This window comes from Ranitomeya imitator, chromosome 2 (assembly GCF_032444005.1).
Source record: "Ranitomeya imitator isolate aRanImi1 chromosome 2, aRanImi1.pri, whole genome shotgun sequence".
Lineage (NCBI taxonomy): Eukaryota > Metazoa > Chordata > Amphibia > Anura > Dendrobatidae > Ranitomeya > Ranitomeya imitator.
The window spans coordinates 789,865,785-789,892,126 of NC_091283.1; the positions used below are offsets into that span (position 1 = coordinate 789,865,785).

Genomic DNA, 26,342 nt, shown 5'->3' on the forward strand with positions numbered 1-26,342 from the left:
TCGCTGGCTTGCCGAGTGGAGAAGTTTATATGATAGCACATTATTCAGCATTTTTCCTCCATTACCTATGTCTGCACTTGGAGGAGATGCCAGGAAAGAAAGTCAGAATGGAACAGTTTACAGCGTTGAGAAGTTTGGTTGACGATCTTATAAGAAAAACAGCAGCAAACATCTCCAACTAAACCACTTGCACGTAGACCAGTACAGCCTTGGGAACAGCTTTTATTGGCATTTTAAGGGCAGTAAGGCTAGGTTTCCACGGTCAGTATTAGGCAGCGCTTTGGACGCAGCACATGTCCGCTCCCGTCCATAGCGTTGCCGGGATGATTCCGCATGTGTTCATTGAACCGTGTGGAAACATCGCATCCTATACATAGGACTTTTATCTTGCGCAGATGGAGCGTCTCCGCAGGATAAATTGACATGCTGCTGTCTAGAAAGACGCGCCGCATGTGCGTATACGCAGGGATGCCGCAGGCGTCCCAGCATGCATAGTGGAGATGGGATTTCATAAAATCCCATCCACTATGCTTTAACATCTGGCCGCTGCGGGTTGGACGCTGTGGATGTATTCAGCGTCCAACCAGCAGCGTTTACTGACCGTGGAAACATACCTTAAGTGGGCAACATACTAGAATTGATACTACTGTGCCATGCACGTCATCATTTTCCATTCCTGAGTGACGTTCACAAAATGCAAATCTGACTTCCTTTCACATGCCTGCGAGCTCAGCCTCCCATGCAGGGTCACAAGGTGCACACAATATATGCTACATTACTAGGTGTCAACGGAGCATGCAGGATATGGCAGCTGGCAGACGCAGGTGAAACATCTGGGGTGGTGCCTACCACGAAGCAAGGAACCAGGAACAACAAACAAACCAAATCCACACTGCCCACAACGGCTACAGACCTCACACTTGGCATGTCCAAGGTCACTGTGAGCCAAAATCAGATGGAATTCATTAGCCTTGCCATAAAGCTGGCGCATATTCCACTACATAGCCAATGAGATCATCTTCGAGTCAAGATGATTGAAAAAAAACTAGAAATCAAATCATGGATTTCATTGGCCACCTAGCCTCCCCCCACAGACCGCTTTCCATTTCTGGGACTTTCACATATGATGATGGAAGCGATTTTGCCTCTAATATGGATTCCCATGTCACAAAAATACCCAGTCGCCATCTACAGATGTAAGAAGCGCCATCGGTACAGTGGGCCCGCTACGCAGTGGGGTCTATGCTGCGGGCGCAGTGTGGCGGCTCTCGTTCAGGACGGTATGGGTGGAGCGCACCTCGCCCATTTTAAGATCTACGTCTTGATTGTGGCTACAATCGCTTGTCATACTGAGCGTCAGCGGCTCTCGGTATGGCCAGCACTGTACATCCCATTACTCATATCACGCTGACATATTCTGTAGCGTTGTACACTAGACCACAGTAGGGTTCACAACTGAATTCCCATATGGAAGCACAACCTAATCCCAAGAGGCATCCACACGTACCCGGGCACCGTATAATCTCTGGTGTTGGCAGGGCCCGGCTCTGGCTGTAGTAGTTTAACCCCTTCTTTAACTAGGCACAGACCTTGTGTTCATTATGCCACCAAAGTAGACAAAAAAGCAGCGCCAGTCACTACATCATCCTGCTCGGGCCTCTCCGCGCTAACACATTCCACTGACGTGAGTAAATACAGCAGAAAAACACGGCGTAAACCCTCCTGAAAGTCACAGGAAAGCAGCCCCAGCCTGTGAGTGATGCAAGCGCAGCTAAGAAGGCACAGGAAACGCAGCCCAGGGCTGACATGTGCTCCTGCCCAGCAGCCCCTCACCCAGGCTGGTGCCCACCATCACGCCAGCGCCTTATACCCACCAGTCCTGGAGACAGCGGCAGATGGTCCGGTTACAGCACATAATCTGACATCCCGTATGACAGCGTACGCGACAGGGTTAACGGCAGATGGGCAGTGCCATAATCCGGCCACAGACGTGACGATGACTGGTAGAAATGCTGATGGATCCCGATAGCCTTTAATCGGAATCCGCTCGGAGTCCCGTGATCTCGGGGGCGAATCCGGCGCGGTTCCGTCTCACGACCAGCGCGCTCCGGGCTTCAATTTTGGGCGATATTTCACCAAGTCCAATGCAGTGGGCACAGATCGGTTCTCTGGGTTTCGGAGGGTCCTACCAGACCGTGTCGGACGCGGCGGTGGCGATCGCTACCGTAGCCAGGGGAGAAGTCATCCGGAGGACTATGGTGGTGCTGAGCTACAGGCAGAAAGGAGGAAGCAGAATACCTGAGGGCTGGGCGGCCGGGCACAGCGGGCACAGGCTGCAGCGGGCGGAGGGGCGCTAGTCCCGGCTTTTGTCGCCGAGCAGAGCCCACATCTGGGTCATGGTGGCAGCATGGGCCCCGCCGGGAGGAGGACGAGCAGGGCGCACGGCTACGAGCCTCCTAGTGAGCGGCGGCCGGAGGTGGGGTCCTCCCCGCGGGCATCGCCGGGGCTTCCCAGGGAGTCGCAGTGCTGAGAGCTGCCGAGGAAGGATGGCGGATCTCGGGGTGGAGGAGGCGGAGCTGCTGCGGCGGCGGCAGGAGGAGGACGGGGGAAGGCGGAGCGGGGAGGAGGCGGAGCCGGGTGCGGATGATCCGCCGCCGTCACATCACCGGGGAGGCGGCACCGGACGGAGACTGCAGACTATCGCGACATGCGCACGTCTGTCCGACAACCACGCCGTAAGTGAGGGCTGTAACCATGGAGATGAGCAGGCAGTGCCGCCAACATGGACGCCTCCCCGAGAGGTGGGGTGGGGGGCAGAACCCCCGGGAAGCCTCCTCCATACCGGAATAGACGAGACCCCCCCCAGAAAGAAGAGCTACAGGGGGATTCTCCTGGGGGGCCGCACAAACACTGGGACCTATTCATGATAACTGGGGGGCGAGGGGGTCTTCAAAGAGAATTCACCGTGTTCCCATAGATCACGGCTCAGATTAAACACGTTGGGTGTCTCGTTTTTTTTTTTTAAAGCCGCGGGTCCATGACTTGCGCACACCAAAAAAGTAGGAAAACAAATGAGGAATTTAGTTTTTATCAACACCTTTTGAAGAATTTTTTAAGCACAAAGTCGCATGTTCTGCTGAAGGTTCACAAAATCTGTGACATCCAGATATAAACTCCCCCCTGGGAGCGCTGAGGACCGGATCACTGTGCAAAAAGCCAAAATCAACGAATCAAATGGAAACCTTAAGCCCCAACCGGGAGAACACTGAGTAAAACAAGACACTATAACAAGACACTAATGAAAAACACAAAAAACTGAGCAAATGCAATAATGAATAAGGTCCAAAGTCTATGAACGCTGATTAGTGGATCAGATTAGTTGGCCAGATATCTCCTGGTTTGTTCACATGTAGTTAAGTCACCCACACAGACCACAAGGCGAGGGTCTGCAGCCCCCTGACTGACTTTTGCATGTACACCACCATGCCACTTATAGTAAATGGGTCTGATGGCACAGGAGGGGACCCATGGCACAGGAGACGTCCATGGGGGGGTTCGGACCCATGGCACAGGAGAGCGGCGTCCCGGAGGGGTGCTGGGGACTCATGGTACGGGAGGGCGGGATCCCAGGGGTGCTGTGGTCCCCTGGTACAGGAGGGCGGTGTCCCGGGGGGGGGGGGGGGACCCATGACACAGGAGGGCGGCATCCTGGGTGTGCTGGGGACTCATCGTACAGGAGGGCGGCATCCCCGGGGGGGGGGGGGGGGGGGGGTTGGACCCATGGTTCATAAGGGCGGTGTCCCGGGAGAGTGGACCCATGGTTCAGGAGGGCGGCGCCCCTGGGGGGGAAATGGACCCATGGTACAGGAGGACAGTGTCCCCAGGGGGTGGACCCATAGTTCAGGAGGGTGGCGTCCCGGGGGTGCTGGGGACCCCTGGTACAGGAGGGCGGCGTCCCGGGGGTGCTGGGGACCCCTGGTACAGGAGGGCGGCGTCACCGAGGGGTGGACCCATGGTACAGGAGGACAACGTCCTCAAGAGGGTGGATCCATGGTTCAGGAGGGCGGCGTCCCTGGGGGGTGGACCTATGGTTCAGGAGGGCTGCATCACCGGGGGGTGGACCCATGGTACAGGAGGGCGGCGTCCTCGGGGGGGAATGGACCCATGGTACAGGAGGGCGGTGTCCTCGGGGGTGGACCCATGGTACAGGAGAGCGGCATCCTGGGGGGGGAATGGACCCATGGTACAGGAGGACAGCATTCCCCGGGGGGTGGACCCATGGTACGGGAGGGCGGCGTCCCCGGGGGTGGACCCATGGTACAGGAGAGCAGCATCCTGGGGGGGAATGGACCCATGGTACAGGAGGACAGCGTTCCCAGGGGGGTGGACCCATGGTATAGGAGGGCGTTCCCGGGGGTGGACCCATGGTACAGGAGGACAGCTTCACCAGGGGGGTGGACCCATGGTACAGGAGGACAGCTTCACCAGGGGGGTGGACCCATGTTACAGGAGGACAGCTTCACCAGGGGGGTGGACCCATGGTACGGGAGGGTGGCGTCCCCGGGGGTGGACCCATGGTACAGGAGAGCGGCATCCTGGGGGGGGGGGAATCAACCCATGGTACAGGAGGACAGCATCCCCAGGGGGGTGGACCCATGGTTCAGGAGGACGGCGTCCCGGGGTTGCTGGGGACCCCTGATACAGGAGGGAGGAGTCACCGAGGGGTGGACCCATGGTACAGGAGGACAGCATCCCCAGGGGGGTGGACCCATGGTATAGGAGGGCGTCCCTGGGGGTGGACCCATGGTACAGGAGGGGTGGCATCCTGGGGGGGGGAATGGACCCATGGTACAGGAGGACAGCGTCCCCAAGGGGGTAGACCCATGGTTCAGGAGCGTGGCATCCCGGGGGTGCTGGGGACCCCGGGTGCAGGAGGGAGGCGTACTGGAGGGGTGGACCCATGGTACAGGAGGACAGCGTCCCCAGGGGGGTGGACCCATGGTTCAGGAGGGCAGCGTCCCTGGGGGAGGAAATGGACCCATGGTACAGGAGGGCGGCCTCCCTGGGGGGTGGACCCATGGTAAAGGAGGGCGGCGTCCTCGGGGGGAATGGACCCATGGTACAGGAGGGCGGTGTCCGCGGGGGGGAATGGACCCATGGTACAGGAGGACAGCGTCACCAGGGGGTGGACCCATGGTACGGGAGGGCGGCATCCCCGGGGGTGGACCCATGGTACAGGAGAGCGGCATCCCGGAGGGGAATGGACCCATGGTACAGGAGGGCGTTCCCGGGGGTGGACCCATGGTACAGGAGGACAGCATCACCAGGGGGGTGGACCCATGGTACGGGAGGGCGTTCCCGGGGGTGGACCCATGGTACAGGAGGACAGCATCACCAGGGGGGTGGACCCATGGTACGGGAGGGTGGCGTCTCTGGGGGTGGACCCATGGTACAGGAGAGCGGCATCCTGGGGGGGGGGGAATCGACCCATGGTACAGGAGGACAGCGTCCCCGGGGGGGTGGACCCATGGTTCAGGAGGACGGCGTCCCGGGGTTGCTGGGGACCCCTGATACAGGAAGGAAGGCGTCACCGAGGGGTGGACCCATGGTACAGGAGAGCGGCATCCTGGGAGGAGAGGGGAATCGACCCATGGTACAGGAGGACAGCGTCCCCAGGGGGGGTGGACCCATGGTTCAGGAGGACGGCGTCCCGGGGTTGCTGGGGACCCCTGATACAGGAAGGAAGGCGTCACCGTGGGGTGGACCCATGGTACAGGAGGACAGCGTCCCCAGGGGGGGTGGACCCATGGTACAGGAGGACAGCGTCCCCAGTGGGGTGGACCCATGGTATAGGAGGGCGTCCCTGGGGGTGGATGCATGGTGCAGGAGGGTGGCTTCCTGGGGGGGAATGGACCCATGGTACAGGAGGACAGCGTCCCCAAGGGGGTAGACCCATGGTTCAGGAGGGTGGCATCCCGGGGGTGCTGGGGACCCCGGGTGCAGGAGGGCGGTGTACTGGAGGGGTGGACCCATGGCACAGGAGGACAGCATCCCCAGGGGGGTGGACCCATGGTTCAGGAGGGCGGCGTCCCTGGGGGAGGAAATGGACCCATGGTACAGGAGGGTGGCGTCCCCGGGGGGTGGACCCATGGTACAGGAGGACAGCGTCCCCAGGGGGGTGGACCCATGGTTCAGAAGGGTGGCGCCCCGGGGGTGCTGGGGACCCCTGGTACAGGAGGGCGGCGCCCCGGGGGGGAATGGACCTATGGTACAGGAGGGTGGTGTCCTGGGGACTGTGAGGGGGGGAGACAGATTGCACAGGAGGTCAACATTTTACCATCTCCCATAGATAATGAAGGGAGCGTGTTATCTCTGCAGAACACTGCTCTAAGGATACATTGGGGTCCCAGCAGATGGACCCCAGTGATCAGTAAGTAGTTATTTGGATAGGGAATAACATACATGGGTATAAATAGATTTGGTAAAAAAATTTTAAAAAAAAAGTGTACAACTGATGTATAATTTCCCGAGGCAAAAATCAGAGCATGGCCCTTGTGATTTCTGCTCTGAAAGTGCTGCAGAGTCAATCATTTAATGAAACAAATCCTTCCATCTCAGCTACTTATTTTTATTGCAGACTATTTTTCCCATAATGTATATGAAAATTCATCCAAACATTTTCCATGGTTTGTGAATGGGGTTCTAGAAGCGTTTCTCACATGGGTCATCAAATCTAGAGCAGAATTTTCATCAAAATAAAAGGTCAGCTTTATCACGTGTAAACAGGGTCTTCCAAGCCCCAGGGCATGACATGGCGTAAACTGCTTCATATTAGGCAATTTACACAATTACTTGATATATTAGTTTAGGAAAACAACGGTGAGATAAGTGGTGGCGTATAGGAAGCCCTGATGGACGGTGTTACTCCATGTGAGGAGGGGGATTCATCTGGGGGGTGTATAATACCTCCAGTAACACAGAGGCCTCTTTGTAGCCTGGCACTATCAGTCTCCTACAGATTCCAACTGTTCAGTGAGCTGCACTCGGCTAATAGTCTGACCTTCAATTACCATCTTGGCTGGGAGCCGGGGATGCTTGGTGTGCAAGAAACACTGTGTCCTCTGCTGCACGGCAGTAACTGTGCCAAAAAAATGGATTCACATAGGGTTATAAATACCCGGTGCTGGGGATGAGAAGCGAGAAGAGCGCCTATATTGTACCTGTACATCAGGTGGAAAGGGCCACTCACCCCATGGCGCACACTCCTATGTAATGTACATGGCAGTGTATCCATAGACCCCTATTGCATCCATCCCTAAGGGCTCATTTCCACTTGCGAGAAAAAAAACAGTCCGTAATCTGGACCGAAAAAAGGGATGAAAAGTATGCGATTGTCATGCGAGTTCAATTCGATTTTTTAATCGCACCATCCGTTTAACATCCGTATGCAATCCGTTTTTTTCTCTGCAACTATTTTTATACAGTCATTTACAGGACTACTTACAGTGTTCTATGCCACAGAATGGTATGGTATCCATAAAAAATGGACAGTGGTTTGGCTTACCGACTCCACAGCCCTGGTTAGGAGCTCCAGAGACCATCGCAGGTTTCCAAAATGTGACCAGCCACAGGACATCCAACACAAGTGCAATGCTACACGTGACTTGGTCATTTTTTTTTTCCAGAAAAATCACAGCTCTTAAGTGGCCATGTGAGAGCAATTCGCAGAAAAGCTGCACAGATGTTTTTGGTATCGCTACTTGACCGATAACTGCTTTCGCACGACGCATTGCTGTGTAGCCCCAGCCTAAAAACGTTGATTCTTTCGCCTGGAAACTTTTTTTTTTTTCTTATGTGCACTTTTTATTTTGTCAGTGTGATAACCACCTGCTGGTGTAAGGAGACTTAATAGCCATGCAATACTCTCTGGAGTGGCGGAAAAGGTATGCAAATGCCTCCGGAAGAGAGCAAGTGAGCTCACTACTGCGCATCTATTGAGAGGGTCTTTCCCAAAGCAAATCCAATCTGCAGAAACTGCTTTCTGTGAACATTTGTCAAGGGCGGCCTGTATCCTCAGTAGGCTGCTCATCAGCACAGAATGAGCGACTTTCATAGGAATACAAAAGAGAGTCTTCTACTCATATTTACTACCATTTATTCTACAAAAAGGCAATTAAATAATAGCACGAAAGGCTCTCCAAATTGAAGCTTTCAAGTGGATTTGCCACCACATATCTCCATACAAACTGAATACATTATTGAATATTAGTAATAGTTCTATAATATAGTAATAGTTCTAGCAATCCATGGCAGAATCGCTGTATATTAGTGAGTCCGCTGATGCCAGCGCTCACCGAGTCCTAGTGGATTAGTGTTTTCCCATTATTGTTGCACTATAATCTGCACATTTTTACCGTTCTTGTCTCTTTTCATAAGTGGAAAAAGTGAAGCATTTACCATAAAGTGGTGTTCCCAATAGAGGACTGGGGACGCTTCTGTGTGCGCTCAACTTCCTAATGAAGGACTAGAAAATGTGTTTCCCAACTAAACAACAGAGAAAAAATCTGATGCCCCATTAACTCGGAGCCTTGGGACAGTGTTGGCAGGGTGCTGCATAATACTATAATGGGGAAGTAGAAATCATCTCTGGTCAAAGGCAAACGTTACCTTCAGATATACTGAACAGGCAGCAGACATTTCTTCTGTTTACTGCACACTACTAAGGCTACGTTCACATTAGCGTTGCGTCGGGCGCAGCCGCGGTGACGCATGCGTCATGCGCCCCTATATTTAACATGGGGGCGCATGGACATGCGTTGTCTTTCGTTTTGTGACACATGCGTCATTTTTGGCGCAAGCGTCGGCGCAGAGGACGCAGCAAGTTGCATTTTTTTTGCGTCCAAAAGCAAGCCAAAAATGGACGCATGCGTCACAAAACCATGCGTTTTTGCATGCGTTGCGTCGCCGACGCAACACACAACAACGCAAATATGAACGTAGCCTAAGGCTTGTAATTAGGGGTAGAACCAACCTACTCTAGTGACATACTGATACATGTTTATCTAGAAATACCAGGCAAAGCCTTGTCCAATGTTCAAATCTGTCACTAGTTTTCACAATCCAACCTGCATACATTACTAAATAGGTCTCACACCTGATGAGGCTGGTGTACATACTATGAAAATCCATGTCAGTATGGCTGCATAATCCTTTATGAAAATGTAGCTCAATGTCTGCGCCCCTAGGCCCATTGACAGATCCTCAGTGTGCCTCCTCCTTGCTGCTGCCATCTTGTACTGCTCAGCACAAGCTGCTGTCAGTCCGGTTGTGTATAGACTGAATCAGTTTGATTCATAGTCAGTTCTCTCATCAGCTCGACTCCTAAAATATTCATTTTATCACCACAATTATACAGCCATTCTGACATAGTACACCAGGCTCCAAGAAACCGTTCAATAACGTATTCAGTTTGTATAGTGAAATCTGGTGGCATATCCACTTGAAAGCTTCAATTTGGAGAGGCTTTTGTGCATATATTATGGAATTGCCTTTTTTCCGTACAAAAGCGGTAGTAAATGTGCGAGTAGAAAACTCTTCCAATGTATTACTACGAAAGTCGCTCATTTTATGCTTATGAGAAGCCTAGTAAGGATACAGGCTGCCAATAAAAGTACATGCATCCTGCCAATGGTGGCTGCAGGACAATATGATGGCACTTGTCTCATTATTGACTTCCTCCTGCTGTAAAGGAATTTCTAATCAATGGAATCCCTTTAAGTGCTCGCTCACACTGCTTTATCGGCTAGCACTCAGCCCAGTGTAAAGGTACTGTCACACTAGACGATATCGCTAGCGATCCGTGACGTTGCAGCGTCCTAGCTAGCGATATCGTCCAGTGTGACAGGCAGCAGCGATCAGGCCCCTGCTGTGCTGTCGCTGGTCGGGGAAGAAAGTCCAGAACTTTATTTCGTCGCTGGACTCCCCGTAGACATCGCTGAATCGGCGTGTGTGACACCGATTCAGCGATGTCTTCGCTGGTAACCAGGGTAAACATCGGGTAACTAAGCGCAGGGCCGCACTTAGTAACCCGATGTTTACTCTGGTTACCATCCTAAAAGTAAAAAAACAAACACTACATACTTACCTACAGCCGTCTGTCCTCCAGCGCTGTGCTCTGCTCTCCTCCTGCTCTGGCTGTGAGCGTCGGTCAGCCGGAATGCAGAGCGGTGACGTCACCGCTCTGCTTTCTGGCTGCCCGGCGCTCACAGCCAGACCAGAGAAGCAGAGCGCCGAGGACAGACGGCTGTAGGTAAGTATGTAGCGTTTGTTTTTTTACTTTTTAGGATGGTAACCAGGGTAAACATCGGGTTACTAAGCGCGGCCCTGCGCTTAGTTACCCGATGTTTACCCTGGTTACCGGGGACCTCGGGATCGTTGGTCGCTGGAGAGCTGTCTGTGTGACAGCTCTCCAGCGACCAAACAGCGACGCTGCAGCGATCCGGATCGTTGTCGGTATCGCTGCAGCGTCGCTATGTGTGACGGTACCTTAAAGGTACTGTCACACTAGACGATATCGCTAGCGATCCGTGACGTTGCAGCGTCCTAGCTAGCGATATCGTCCAGTGTGACAGGCAGCAGCGATCAGGCCCCTGCTGTGCTGTCGCTGGTCGGGGAAGAAAGTCCAGAACTTTATTTCGTCGCTGGACTCCCCGTAGACATCGCTGAATCGGCGTGTGTGACACCGATTCAGCGATGTCTTCGCTGGTAACCAGGGTAAACATCGGGTAACTAAGCGCAGGGCCGCACTTAGTAACCCGATGTTTACTCTGGTTACCATCCTAAAAGTAAAAAAACAAACACTACATACTTACCTACAGCCGTCTGTCCTCCAGCGCTGTGCTCTGCTCTCCTCCTGCTCTGGCTGTGAGCGTCGGTCAGCCGGAATGCAGAGCGGTGACGTCACCGCTCTGCTTTCTGGCTGCCCGGCGCTCACAGCCAGACCAGAGAAGCAGAGCGCCGAGGACAGACGGCTGTAGGTAAGTATGTAGCGTTTGTTTTTTTACTTTTTAGGATGGTAACCAGGGTAAACATCGGGTTACTAAGCGCGGCCCTGCGCTTAGTTACCCGATGTTTACCCTGGTTACCGGGGACCTCGGGATCGTTGGTCGCTGGAGAGCTGTCTGTGTGACAGCTCTCCAGCGACCAAACAGCGACGCTGCAGCGATCCGGATCGTTGTCGGTATCGCTGCAGCGTCGCTATGTGTGACGGTACCTTTATACTATGGGGTAGAGCAGATCTGCAATGTTTCCTCATGCCAAATCGGCATGAGAAAAGACATCGCAGGATGCTGCAGGTGCATCCATACAAGTCTGTGGGTGCCTGTGAAACATCGGACTGCACTTGGATGTCATCCGTGTGCAGTCAGACGTCCACAGACTCAGAATGGAGAAATTCAGTCTTCTTCGCACCTGTCTTGCAAGAGAATCGCATCGCACTCCAATGATTCGGATCAGTCTGTGACACTTTGATCTGAGTGACCCCAGCCTTACATTGGCTATAGCGCCTCTACAGCCCATAGCTTCCATTTACAAACACCCAATCTTACAACTAGTTCAGAAGAGTAAAGTTCATTGCCCTAATTCTAGCAAACAAGACTTAACATGTAGCCGTGGTGCCAGTGACTCACAGACTCATTGTCAGTGCAGTTGGCTGGACTTCTGCATACTAACACCCTGGAAAAAAGGAAGCCCTTCTTCACAATAAGTATAGACTTACAACTACAGATTGGTTTAGGGGCTGGATCTCAAGGGAAAGCACTTCATGGCCACTAATAAATCATGGTTATAAAGCATGAAAAGCATTAAAGGGAATCAGTCAGTAGGCCCTCCTTCCGAAGCAGTCTGTCTATATGGGCATGCAGGTCATAGGAAGCTGAATAAAAGGATACCTTGCTACCTGCGATTTGATGTCTTATTCCAGAAAAATCCATATTTTTCTTGGTAATGTAAATGAACTGTTAAGATCTATGGGCAGGATACAGATCTCCCCGAGAATCTGCCACCAGAGATTATTGTAAATGACAGAGTTACCAGTGTGAGGATGTAGATCAGGAGAGCAGACTGTCAGTCATTACATGTCTCACACTGGTAACTGCTCCTTTCATTTACAATATTCTCTGGAGGGAGATCTATGTACGGCCCTTAGATCTCAACAGCTCATATAAGGAAAACATGGATTTCTCTGGAATTAGACATCAGATCACAGATATCAAGGTATCATTTTATTCAGCTTCCTATCACCTACATGTCCATATAGTCTGCTTAGGAGGGTTGTTCCTACTGACATATTCCCTTTAAAGGAGACTCATCTTGTCCAAATTTACCCAACAGTATCAGATCAGCTTGTATTCATAGCATAAAGGCCCCATACACTTTAGTTGGCTGTCGGCTAAATAATGGTTGGGTGAAACGTTCGGCCAGCAGCCATCTTGCCTTTCCCCAACCCCAATATACAGCAGCATTTCCTGTCGAATGCTCTAGTGTTATCTAGGAGAAAGCCTCTGCCAGACATCTCTCCATATGGCTCTTTGAAAAGAAAGAGGATCAGCAGTCCAAAAGTGGACCTCCACAGTAGCGGGACAGTCAGAAGAGCCCCCACCCATGCTACACTGTTGACCTAACCTGTCTATATCAGTGGTACATCTGACGCTACTCTAAAGGTCTATGAGGCCTTAAGACTGTGTAAGGCACTAGAAATGGGCATACTTACCATAGGACTACTGCATGCCCATGGCTGGCAAGGCATACTCTGCCAACCAATCTGGCATGGAGAGATGCTAGTGCGTGCTGGATGGATGTAACCTTCACACCCAGAGAGGAATTCTAATTACTGCACGATACTAGTGGGGTGTCAGACTGACTTACCACAAAACTATTGTCCTGTGGGCATTAGCGGGTCTCCAAGCCCAATGCCAGATGCAGCAGTAAAGTTGGCTTCAAAAACACCTTTAATTCTGGTATCAGTTTTTTTGAGTCAAAGTCCGGAATGGATGCAAAAAAAAAAAAAAAAAATCAATATGCGTGAAAGATACTTGTATCCATTCTTGTGTTTGACTTGATAACTGGCAAACTGTGTCAGCCCCCGGCAAACCAATTCCAGCCTCCATCCGTACTGTAGGTAACAGCACACCTGGTATCCGGCATCCATGGCTCTTGTAAGGCTACGTTCACATTTGCGTTGTTGGGCGCAGCGTCGGCAACGCAACCAACAACGCATATACACAACGCAGCGTTTTGTGACACATGCGTTGTCATAAGATAGTAAAGATCAGGAAATTCGGCGCAGCGAAAATGCTACAAGTAGCGTTGTCTGCTCCCTGTCTTGTGCGTCAAAATGACGCATGCGTCATAAAACGCATTACAACACATACCGGCGCATGTCCATGCACCCCCCATGTTAAAGATAGGGACGCATGCGTCGGTATCAGTCGCCGACGCTGCGCCCAACAACGCAAATGTGAACGTAGCCTAATATGGAGCCATACAAACCCATCATGCCAAACGTGCACATTCTGCCTTCAGTATACAAAGAAAACGCCACCCACACAGCGTAGGTAAAAAGGAAGTGATCTTTCTAGATTGATCTGACAAGTACAGCAGGCGATACGGCAGCCCTGTCACCATTGCAAATGACAATTTTATAGGTGCCTGGTCAACGTAGGATTTTGGAACGACCATGCACATGAATTCCTAAAAAGTGATTGATAACAAGGAGGCTTATTAAAACGAACATACGGCCAAATGAATTAACCACTAAGTAGTAAAATCAATGAAGGCGATTAATACCCTCTAGGATCACTGCAATAGGAAACAGTAAGAAAGGAAGGAGCGGTAGTAATGGGTGCTGTAACAGTGGGGGCCGGCTGCATTACTGAGCCCACCCTGGGCACTTACTCACCAGATGAATCACAGCCACAGTGAGACGTTCAGTCCCAGCACTTACCAGAACTCTCCTGAAAGCATCTCACTGCGGATGATACAATGATCCCTGTGAGGAGGTTACTAATGAGTATGTAATCTTACATAGTAGGTAATGACCCAAGAGACGGCCGACCTCGTCAGACATGGCCGCCCTGTCACCCCCGCTCCTGTACATGACTATAATATGGAGGCATTCGGTCACTGTGTATATTTATTAATAGCTCCATAATAAGCATTCATTAGACACTGTATACCGGCAGATGTATTCACATTTATCCCGGTGATCTCTGAAGATTACTATTGGGATACCTGCCGCTGACAGGATTACTGCATCAAGGATCATTCACATTACAACATGAGCTGTATAAAAGAATTACCCATACCAGACCCCAAATGTCTATGGGGGTCCAAGAGATAGAAATATTTTGGGTTTGCCATCTGATGCCACTGATGAATTGTATGCACATTCTTGACTAACCAAGTAATTGGCTCTAAGGGCTTGTTCACACCCTGCGGGGGAAGGAGTTAATGATAAGAGATGAGCGAATTTGATCGGGTCAGGACTTATTGGGCAAGTTATAGCGCTTACCAAATAAGCTGCAGAGGGAACCCGGCTTCTTGGATCCGCTGTATGTTGCGGCTGTGTGACAGTCACATGCATGGAGAAGGCAACAAACAGCTGATCAGCCGGCGCTCCATGTATCCGGGTTGCCTCTGTAGCTTACTCGGTAAGCGCTATAACCTGCCCAATTAGCCGACTCGATCAAATTCGCTCCTCTCTATTAATGAGGCTTTTTACAGTACAGCAATGAGATTTCTGAGACCTCATTCACATGCAGTTCATTTGAACCAAAGCATTTTTTCAATTATACGACGTCAATTCTTAAAGCATTTTTCAGCCAAATGAAAACAAAAGTAAAAACATCATAAACACACGTTTTTTGTCACCTGTCTACTGCGGATTGTACAGAAGATACCACTGCGTCCATCACTGCAGAAATGGTGCAGCACATCACCTGTGTACTGCGGATTGTACAGAAGATACCACTGCGTCCATCACTGCAGAAATGGTGCAGCACATCACCTGTGTACTGCGGATTGTACAGAAGATACCACTGCGTCCATCACTGCAGAAATGGTGCAGCAAGTCACCTGTGTACTGCGGATTGTACAGAAGATACCACTGCGTCCATCAATGCAGAAATGGTGCAGCACATCACCTGTGTACTGTGGATTGTACAGAAGATACCACTGCGTCCATCACTGCAGAAATGGTGCAGCACATCACCTGTGTACTGCGGATTGTACAGAAGATACCACTGCGTCCATCACTGCAGAAATGGTGCAGCAAGTCACCTGTGTACTGCGGATTGTACAAAAGATACCACTGCGTCCATCAATGCAGAAATGGTGCAGCACATCACCTGTGTACTGTGGATTGTACAGAAGATACCACTGCGTCCATCACTGCAGAAATGGTGCAGCACATCACCTGTGTACTGCGGATTGTACAGAAGATACCACTGCGTCCATCACTGCAGAAATGGTGCAGCAAGTCACCTGTGTACTGCGGATTGTACAGAAGATACCACTGCGTCCATCACTGCAGAAATGGTGCAGCACATCACCTGTGTACTGTGGATTGTACAGAAGATACCACTGCGTCCATCACTGCAGAAATGGTGCAGCACATCACCTGTGTACTGCGGATTGTACAGAAGATACCACTGCGTCCATCACTGCAGAAATGGTGCAGCAAGTCACCTGTGTACTGCGGATTGTACAGAAGATACCACTGCGTCCATCACTGCAGAAATGGTGCAGCACATCACCTGTGTACTGTGGATTGTACAGAAGATACCACTGCGTCCATCACTGCAGAAATGGTGCAGCACATCACCTGTGTACTGTGGATTGTACAGAAGATACCACTGCGTCCATCACTGCAGAAATGGTGCAGCACATCACTTGTCTACTGCGGATTGTACAGAAGATACCACTGCGTCCATCACTGCAGAAATGGTGCAGCACATCACCTGTGTACTGCGGATTGTACAGAAGGTACCACTGCGTCCATCACTGCAGAAATGGTGCAGCACATCACCTGTGTACTGCGGATTGTACAGAAGATACCACTGCGTCCATCACTGCAGAAATGGTGCAGCAAGTCACCTGTGTACTGCGGATTGTACAGAAGATACCACTGCGTCCATCAATGCAGAAATGGTGCAGCACATCACCTGTGTACTGTGGATTGTACAGAAGATACCACTGCGTCCATCACTGCAGAAATGGTGCAGCACATCACCTGTGTACTGCGGATTGTACAGAAGATACCACTGCGTCCATCACTGCAGAAATGGTGCAGCAAGTCACCTGTGTACTGCGGATTGTACAGAAGATACCACTGCGTCCATCACTGCAGAAATGGTGCAGCACATCACCTGTGTACTGTGGATTGTACAGAAGATACCACTGCGTCCATCACTGCAGAAATGGTGCAGCACATCACCTGTGTACTGCGGATTGTACAGAAGATACCACTGCGTCCATCACTGCAGAAATGGTGCAGCACATCACCTGTGTACTGCGGATTGTACAGAAGATACCACTGCGTCCATCACTGCAGAAATGGTGCAGCAAGTCACCTGTGTACTGCGGATTGTACAGAAGATACCACTGCGTCCATCACTGCAGAAATGGTGCAGCACATCACCTGTGTACTGTGGATTGTACAGAAGATACCACTGCGTCCATCACTGCAGAAATGGTGCAGCACATCACCTGTGTACTGTGGATTGTACAGAAGATACCACTGCGTCCATCACTGCAGAAATGGTGCAGCACATCACCTGTGTACTGTGGATTGTACAGAAGATACCACTGCGTCCATCAATGCAGAAATGGTGCAGCACATCACCTGTGTACTGCAGATTGTACAGAAGGTACCACTGCGTCCATCACTGCAGAAATGGTGCAGCACATCACCTGTGTACTGCGGATTGTACAGAAGATACCACTGCGTCCATCACTGCAGAAATGGTGCAGCAAGTCACCTGTGTACTGCGGATTGTACAGAATATACCACTGCGTCCATCACTGCAGAAATGGTGCAGCAAGTCACCTGTGTACTGCGGATTGTACAGAAGATACCACTGCGTCCATCACTGCAGAAATGGTGCAGCACGTCACCTGTGTACTGTGGATTGTACAGAAGATACCACTGCGTCCATCACTGCAGAAATGGTGCAGCACATCACCTGTGTACTGTGGATTGTACAGAAGATACCACTGCGTCCATCACTGCAGAAATGGTGCAGCACATCACCTGTGTACTGTGGATTGTACAGAAGATACCACTGCGTCCATCACTGCAGAAATGGTGCAGCACATCACCTGTGTACTGTGGATTGTACAGAAGATACCACTGCGTCCATCACTGCAGAAATGGTGCAGCACATCACCTGTGTACTGCGGATTGTACAGAAGATACCACTGCGTCCATCACTGCAGAAATGGTGCAGCACATCACCTGTGTACTGCGGATTGTACAGAAGATACCACTGCGTCCATCACTGCAGAAATGGTGCAGCACATCACCTGTGTACTGCGGATTGTACAGAAGATACCACTGCGTCCATCACTGCAGAAATGGTGCAGCACGTCACCTGTGTACTGCGGATTGTACAGAAGATACCACTGCGTCCATCACTGCAGAAATGGTGCAGCACGTCACTTGTCTACTGCGGATTGTACAGAAGGTTCCACTGCGTCCATCACTGCAGAAATGGTGCAGCACGTCACCTGTGCACTGCGGATTGTACAGAAGATACCACTGCGTCCATCACTGCAGAAATGGTGCAGCACGTCACCTGTGTACTGCGGATTGTACAGAAGATACCACTGCGTCCATCACTGCAGAAATGGTGCAGCACATCACCTGTGTACTGCGGATTGTACAGAAGATACCACTGCGTCCATCACTGCAGAAATGGTGCAGCACATCACCTGTGTACTGCGGATTGTACAGAAGGTACCACTGCGTCCATCACTGCAGAAATGGTGCAGCACATCACTTGTCTACTGCGGATTGTACAGAAGATACCACTGCGTCCATCACTGCAGAAATGGTGCAGCACATCACCTGTGTACTGCGGATTGTACAGAAGGTACCACTGCGTCCATCACTGCAGAAATGGTGCAGCACGTCACCTGTGTACTGCGGATTGTACAGAAGATACCACTGCGTCCATCACTGCAGAAATGGTGCAGCACGTCACCTGTGTACTGCGGATTGTACAGAAGATACCACTGCATCCATCACTGCAGAAATGGTGCAGCACATCACCTGTGTACTGCGGATTGTACAGAAGGTACCACTGCGTCCATCACTGCAGAAATGGTGCAGCACATCACCTGTGTACTGCTGATTGTACAGAAGGTACCACTGCGTCCATCACTGCAGAAATGGTGCAGCACATCACCTGTGTACTGCGGATTGTACAGAAGATACCACTGCGTCCATCACTGCAGAAATGGTGCAGCAAGTCACCTGTGTACTGCGGATTGTACAGAAGATACCACTGCGTCCATCACTGCAGAAATGGTGCAGCACATCACCTGTGTACTGTGGATTGTACAGAAGATACCACTGCGTCCATCACTGCAGAAATGGTGCAGCACATCACCTGTGTACTGCGGATTGTACAGAAGATACCACTGCGTCCATCACTGCAGAAATGGTGCAGCACATCACCTGTGTACTGTGGATTGTACAGAAGATACCACTGCATCCATCACTGCAGAAATGGTGCAGCAAGTCACCTGTGTACTGCGGATTGTACAGAAGATACCACTGCGTCCATCACTGCAGAAATGGTGCAGCACATCACCTGTGTACTGCGGATTGTACAGAAGGTACCACTGCGTCCATCACTGCAGAAATGGTGCAGCACATCACCTGTGTACTGCGGATTGTACAGAAGGTACCACTGCGTCCATCACTGCAGAAATGGTGCAGCACATCACCTGTGTACTGTGGATTGTACAGAAGATACCACTGCGTCCATCACTGCAGAAATGGTGCAGCACATCACCTGTGTACTGCGGATTGTACAGAAGATACCACTGCGTCCATCACTGCAGAAATGGTGCAGCAAGTCACCTGTGTACTGCGGATTGTACAGAAGATACCACTGCGTCCATCACTGCAGAAATGGTGCAGCACATCACCTGTGTACTGCGGATTGTACAGAAGATACCACTGCGTCCATCACTGCAGAAATGGTGCAGCACATCACCTGTGTACTGCGGATTGTACAGAAGATACCACTGCGTCCATCACTGCAGAAATGGTGCAGCACATCACCTGTGTACTGTGGATTGTACAGAAGATACCACTGCGTCCATCACTGCAGAAATGGTGCAGCAAGTCACCTGTGTACTGCGGATTGTACAGAAGATACCACTGCGTCCATCACTGCAGAAATGGTGCAGCACATCACCTGTGTACTGCGGATTGTACAGAAGATACCACTGCGTCCATCACTGCAGAAATGGTGCAGCAAGTCACCTGTGTACTGCGGATTGTACAGAAGATACCACTGCGTCCATCACTGCAGAAATGGTGCAGCACATCACCTGTGTACTGCGGATTGTACAGAAGATACCACTGCGTCCATCACTGCAGAAATGGTGCAGCAAGTCACCTGTGTACTGCGGATTGTACAGAAGATACCACTGCGTCCATCACTGCAGAAATGGTGCAGCACATCACCTGTGTACTGCGGATTGTACAGAAGATACCACTGCGTCCATCACTGCAGAAATGGTGCAGCACATCACCTGTGTACTGTGGATTGTACAGAAGATACCACTGCGTCCATCACTGCAGAAATGGTGCAGCAAGTCACCTGTGTACTGCGGATTGTACAGAAGATACCACTGCGTCCATCACTGCAGAAATGGTGCAGCACATCACCTGTGTACTGCGGATTGTACAGAAGATACCACTGCGTCCATCACTGCAGAAATGGTGCAGCACGTCACCTGTGTACTGCGGATTGTACAGAAGATACCACTGCGTCCATCACTGCAGAAATGGTGCAGCACATCACCTGTGTACTGCGGATTGTACAGAAGATACCACTGCGTCCATCACTGCAGAAATGGTGCAGCACATCACCTGTGTACTGCAGATTGTACAGAAGATACCACTGCATCCATCACTGCAGAAATGGTGCAGCACATCACCTGTGTACTGCAGATTGTACAGAAGATACCACTGCGTCCATCACTGCAGAAATGGTGCAGCACATCACCTGTGTACTGCAGATTGTACAGAAGATACCACTGCATCCATCACTGCAGAAATGGTGCAGCACATCACCTGTGTACTGCAGATTGTACAGAAGATACCACTGCATCCATCACTGCAGAAATGGTGCAGCACGTCACCTGTGTACTGCAGATTCCTAATCTACTGTGCTGTTCCCAATTTACACTGCAGGTATTCTTAAAATCCCACGGACAACAGTGGTGCTTTAGAACTTGGCTGATTTTTCATCCAGAAGGAAAATCTGCTGCATGTGCATCCAAGGGTAACGGACGCACCCTCACTTGTAGAATAATAAATATTACACAAGAGAAGTAAAGCCCCTAGTTTTACAAGAAACCACACTAGAGATCTGTGCACAAGTTGGAGGTTTTACCGCATTCTTTTCTGCGCAGATTTGTCACAAAACCTGAAGGATTTCCTAGAACCAGCAGTGAGTGAAAATCCTAAGTCTCATGCACACGTTGCTTATTTTGTCCTTGCAGATTTTAATCTGCAGCATGTCAAGTCTTCCAGCATTTTTACTCACATTCCACCCATACTAATGACTGGGCAAAAATCTGCAACAAAAACACAAGTTTAAAAAAAAAAAAAAACGCACGCTTACTTGACGCTGTGATTTTTCTGCCAAGAGATGCAGAAATTTCTGCTGCAAATACTGAACACGTGCACATTCCCCAATAGGTCAGACTACAGAGCTCAGCATCCAGATTAAGATATTATTCAACAGGGGAGAAAATAAAACCTGGCAGACATTCTTGCACACATCTGTAACTATTGTGAGAAGTGATACAAGAAAAATAAAAAGGGACTTTCCTGTTTCAAAACAATTCTCCAGTCACCAAACCCCCTGATAAAAGGAAATGACATGGGTGGTATGAACATGTCTGACAAATGAAGCAACAGATGCCAGAAGAGTCACCTTTGAGCTACATTTCTACACAGGCAAAGAAAATGTTGTAACAGGTTTATTGATATAGTCCTGGAAACAAAGACGGCAACACAAATCAGAAAGACTACCGCCATGCCATGTGCTCATTGGTGAAGAATTCATGATGGAGGTCTGAACACTGAACCACATGATTGTAAGCACGGGTCAGCAGGGCAAGTCCAAGCCCATCGATCCAAGGGTCCGTTCATTGCTTTTACACCCACCCATCCTCACATCACATGATTGTAAGCACGGGTCAGCAGGGCAAGTCCAAGCCCATCGATCCAAGGGTCCGTTCATTGCTTTTACACCCACCCATCCTCATGTCACCACGATTGTAAGCACGGGTCAGCAGGGCAAGTCCAAGCCCATCGATCCAAGGGTCCGTTCATTGCTTTTACACCGACCCATCCTCATGTCACCACGATTGTAAGCACGGGTCAGCAGGGTAAGTCCAAGGCCATCGATCCAAGGGTCCGTTCATTGCTTTCACACCGACCCATCCTCACATCACCACATGATTGTAAGCACGGGTCAGCAGGGCAAGTCCAAGCCCATCAACCCAAGGGTCCGTTCATTGCTTTTACACCCACCCATCCTCATGTCACCACGATTGTAAGCACGGGTCAGCAGGGCAAGTCCAAGCCCATCGATCCAAGGGTCCGTTCATTGCTTTTACACCCACCCATCCTCATGTCACCACGATTGTAAGCACGGGTCAGCAGGGCAAGTCCAAGCCCATCGATCCAAGGGTCCGTTCATTGCTTTTACACCGACCCATCCTCATGTCACCACGATTGTAAGCACGGGTCAGCAGGGTAAGTCCAAGGCCATCGATCCAAGGGTCCGTTCATTGCTTTCACACCGACCCATCCTCACATCACCACATGATTGTAAGCACGGGTCAGCAGGGCAAGTCCAAGCCCATCGATCCAAGGGTCCGTTCATTGCTTTTACACCCACCCATCCTCACATCACATGATTGTAAGCACGGGTCAGCAGGGCAAGTCCAAGCCCATCGATCCAAGGGTCCGTCCATTGCTTTTACACCCACCCATCCTCACATCACATGACTGTAAGCACGGGTCAGCAAGGCAAGTCCAAGCCAATCGATCCAAGGGTCCGTCCATTGCTTTTACACCGACCCATCCTCATGTCACCACTATTGTAAGCACGGGTCAGCAGGGCAAGTACAAGCCCATCGATCCAAGGGTCCGTTCATTGCTTTTACACCGACCCATCCTCACATCACCACATGAGTGTAAGCACGGGTCAGCAGGGCAAGTCCAAGCCCATCGACCCAAGGGTCCGTTCATTGCTTTTACACCCACCTCATGTCACCGCATGATTGTAAGCACGGGTCAGCAGGGCAAGTCCAAGCCCATCGATACAAGGCTCCGTTCATTGTTTTTACACCCATCCTCATGTCTACTACAGCTTAGAAAGGAGCTAAGCAAGCGGTAATACCAGCGAATGGACAAGGATGGCGCAGTATCTGGGTTATTAGCTAACCCTCCTACAAACCCTTTGCAGCAGACTTTCCTTTCCTTTTTCTGTGTAACTGCATACTTGTCACCAAATTTCCCCAAAATACCACAAACCACACGACAGTTCAACAGAGTTCCTTTAGCAGCTCTCCGATGTGTTGCAGTGAAACTTTTCACTTTCCAACTTGATATTTTTTCACACCTATTTTGCTGAAGAATAGATAGTGCTGGTCTAAAATTTCTTTACCAAGCTGATTACTTATGATCACAGAGGATCTGCAAGACTGCATGCACAGGCAGTGCAGGTAACGTGTTATAAACCTATGTACAGTGGGTTTTAATTTTTCTCGTTTATAAAATTTGTATTTAATTTTTTCTTACATTTTGCACATAGACCGATCACCCCCCTGAGTAGCGCAAACAATGTAGCACTAACCAAACAATATACAAGATAAGGTTTTAAAACTATAAAATGGATAGGACCGTCCCGATTGGGTACACCTTATCGCGTTGTGATGGCTTTTGCGCTTTTTTTTATCATAACAGTGTTTATCAAGTACCTCATGTTACTTACATGTACATTGTTGACTCACTACAGGCTCATTTTGCGTTTTTTTCTCTTGGGTTTTGTCTTTGAAATGGTCAGTGTGAATGTGCTCTTACACATTGCACGTGCTCCGGCTCATTTCTTGGTTTTTGCTGTAGTTTCTTGTACGTTGTATAAACAGGGGTGTGCCTCCCCCTTTCTGAGCTAGGCATTTCCTCCATATCTGCCTATAGGCAGGTGTCCTGCTCTGCCATTATCTACATTAAAACGGACACAAAATGAAAATACTAGAGACAGAATAGGACAGTCCTTGTCGTGGTGGGATGGCTTTTACACTTTTTTTTAATCAAAATAGCGTTAATCAAGTATCCTATGTTATCTACATGTATTATTCCTATAGTTCTAATGTATCATGTATTATACTACTTAAAACATGGTATACGCTCATTTTGTATTCTTTTCCTTGGGTTTGTCATCTACCATATAATTGCCTAAGGGGTACTTCCGTCTTTCTGTCTGTCCTTCTGTCTGCAACTTCCGTCACGGAAATCCCACGTCGCTGATGGGTCTCGCCAGCTGCCTGTCCTGGCTGCCGCGACCAATCAGTGACGCCAACAGCCCTGCCGAGAATTAGTCCCTCCCTACTCCCGTCCAGTCAGTGCCCGGTGCCAGCTCCATACTCCCCTCCAGTCAGCGCTCACACAGGGTTAATGACCGCGTCCAGTCAGTGCCCGGCGCCAGCTCCATACTCCCCTCCAGTCAGCGCTCACACAGGGTTAATGACAGCGTTAACGGACCGCGTTATGCCGCGGGTAAAGCACTCCGTTAACTCTGCTATTAAACCCTGTGTGACCAACTTTTTACTATTGATGCTGCCTATGCGGCATCAATAGTAAAAAGATCTAATGTTAAAAATAATAAACAAAAAACCTGCTATTCTCACCTTCCGTCGTCCGCCGAGGCGCGCGCGGCTGCCGCCAGCTTCTGTTCCCAGAGATGCATTGCGAAATTACCCAGAAGATTTAGCGGTCTCACGAGACCGCTACGTCATCTAGGTAATTTCGTAATGCATCCTGGGAACGGAAGCTGGTGGCAGCCGCGCGCGCATCGCCAGAGCTTTGCTGGACGCCGGAGGGTGAGTATACAACTATTTTTTATTTTAATTATTTTTTTTTTTAACAGGGATATGGTGCCCACACTGCTAAATACTACGGGGGCAGTGTTATATACTACGTGGGCTGCGTTATATACTACATGGCTGCTATATACTACGTGGGCAGTGTTATATACTATGTGGGCAATGTTATATACTGCGTGGGCTGTGTTATATACTGTTTGGGCTGTGTGATATACTACGTGGGCTGTGTTATATACTGCGTGGCTGCTATATACTACGTGGGCAATGTTATATACTACGTGGGCAATGTTATATACTACGTGGGCAATGTTATATACTACATTGGCAATGTTATATACTACATAATAATAATTTTTAATAATAATTTTTTATTTATATAGCGCCAACATATTCCGCAGCGCTTTACAAATTATAGAGGGGACTTGTACAGACAATAGACATTACAGCATAACAGAAATACAGTTCAAAACAGATACCAGGAGGAATGAGGGCCCTGCTCGCAAGCTTACAAACTATGAGGAAAAGGGAGACACGAGAGGTGGATGAAATCACTGCATGCACACGCAGTGATTTAACATGGGCAATGTTATATACTGTTTGGGCTGTGTTATATACTGCGTGGCTTGTATTAACGCTTCGGGTATTCTACAATATGTCGTGGCCTGTGCTATATACTATGTGGCCGCTATATACATACATACATACATATTCTAGAATACCTGATGCGTTAGAATCGGGCCACCATCTAGTATAGTATAATTGCTACAACTTTATGACAAGTATATTTATTACCATATATTTGCAGGACGAGCAAGCAAGCTGTACCATGAAAAAAGTTCTTCTGAACACAAAGTGACTGCAAACGATATTTTCGGACTTTAGCAAAACTTAGTAATGAATAGTGCTGGGGAACGGCACAATCTCCTTTGGCTACAATTCAATTTCTAAAGCTTTCAGTCCTTGTTAACCACAATGTAGGCCAAAGACTCGGCTCTCACTGCAATAGTTCTGTGTTAGGAAGTATTGTCGTCTGGAGGTCATACAGAAGTGCCTGGAGCATGTATTCATTAGCCGGCATCTGGATACTGGCATCCACAGAGATCACTCACACTGAGGATCCTTGTGCCATCATTAGAAAGACTCATAGCTAGCAATGCTTAGCAGCAGTTTTTAGGAGCGCTCCTAGGAATAGCCAGATGCAATAAAGTTGTCAAATGGTACCCTAATTACATAGCACTGCAGAAAACCAGAGGCACAGATTAAATATTTTACATAAGGAGAATTCAGTCTAAAAATTGGCTAAAGCAAAATAATGAACTGCATTAATCTAAAATAAAAAAAAAAGAAGAAGAAACTAGCTATAAATTACGCATACAATAATGTTTAACACTAGAGCATGTGTCATGGGTGTCAACCTCAGGAATGTATAGTAGGCGCAGGACGATGTGTAACAAAGACTGAAACACTAGATATGGGGCCGTCTATAAACCTATCAAAATAATGGCCTATAGCAACACAAAAAAAACACATCGCCTTTACATAGGATGTGTAATCTATGATCACTGAGGGTCACCAACCACTAGTGTACTTCATGTGAATAAAAATGGTAGTGCCCACGTGTGATCACTAATCCACTCAGTTCTATGGGAGCGGTAGTGCACGTGACCACTGCACGGCTCCAGTCACATGGAAACAGGATCCCTGTTCTAGTTATTGGTAGATCTGAGTGGTCGGATCAAACCTCATTTGTCATCAAATCCTGTGGAACGTGAGGTTGGCATCTCCATGTGATCAGAAATACCCTCTAAGGAGCAGTTGCTTTTGTTAAGGCAAATCGGGACCATTCATGTGTTACATGGACAACAATTCCAGTAATTGTCTGCATGTAATACTATATGTCACCTGTAGTGGCGCTGCAACATACA

At 49.6% G+C, this 26,342-nt stretch overlaps 1 protein-coding gene across 2 annotated transcripts in view; it reads right to left on the bottom strand.

Moving 5' to 3' along the window:
• JMJD1C (jumonji domain containing 1C) overlaps positions 1 to 26,342 on the bottom strand; it is a 262,318-nt gene that overhangs the window by 107,155 nt on the left and 128,821 nt on the right. The window contains exon 1 of one of the 2 annotated variants that reach the window (XM_069753630.1): positions 1,875 to 2,563. The exons of the other annotated variant lie outside the window; for it this stretch is intronic. The gene's annotated coding sequence lies outside the window, so the exon portion shown is untranslated. Of the gene's footprint in view, positions 1 to 1,874; positions 2,564 to 26,342 lie in introns of those variants that run through there. 2 annotated transcript variants of the gene reach the window in all.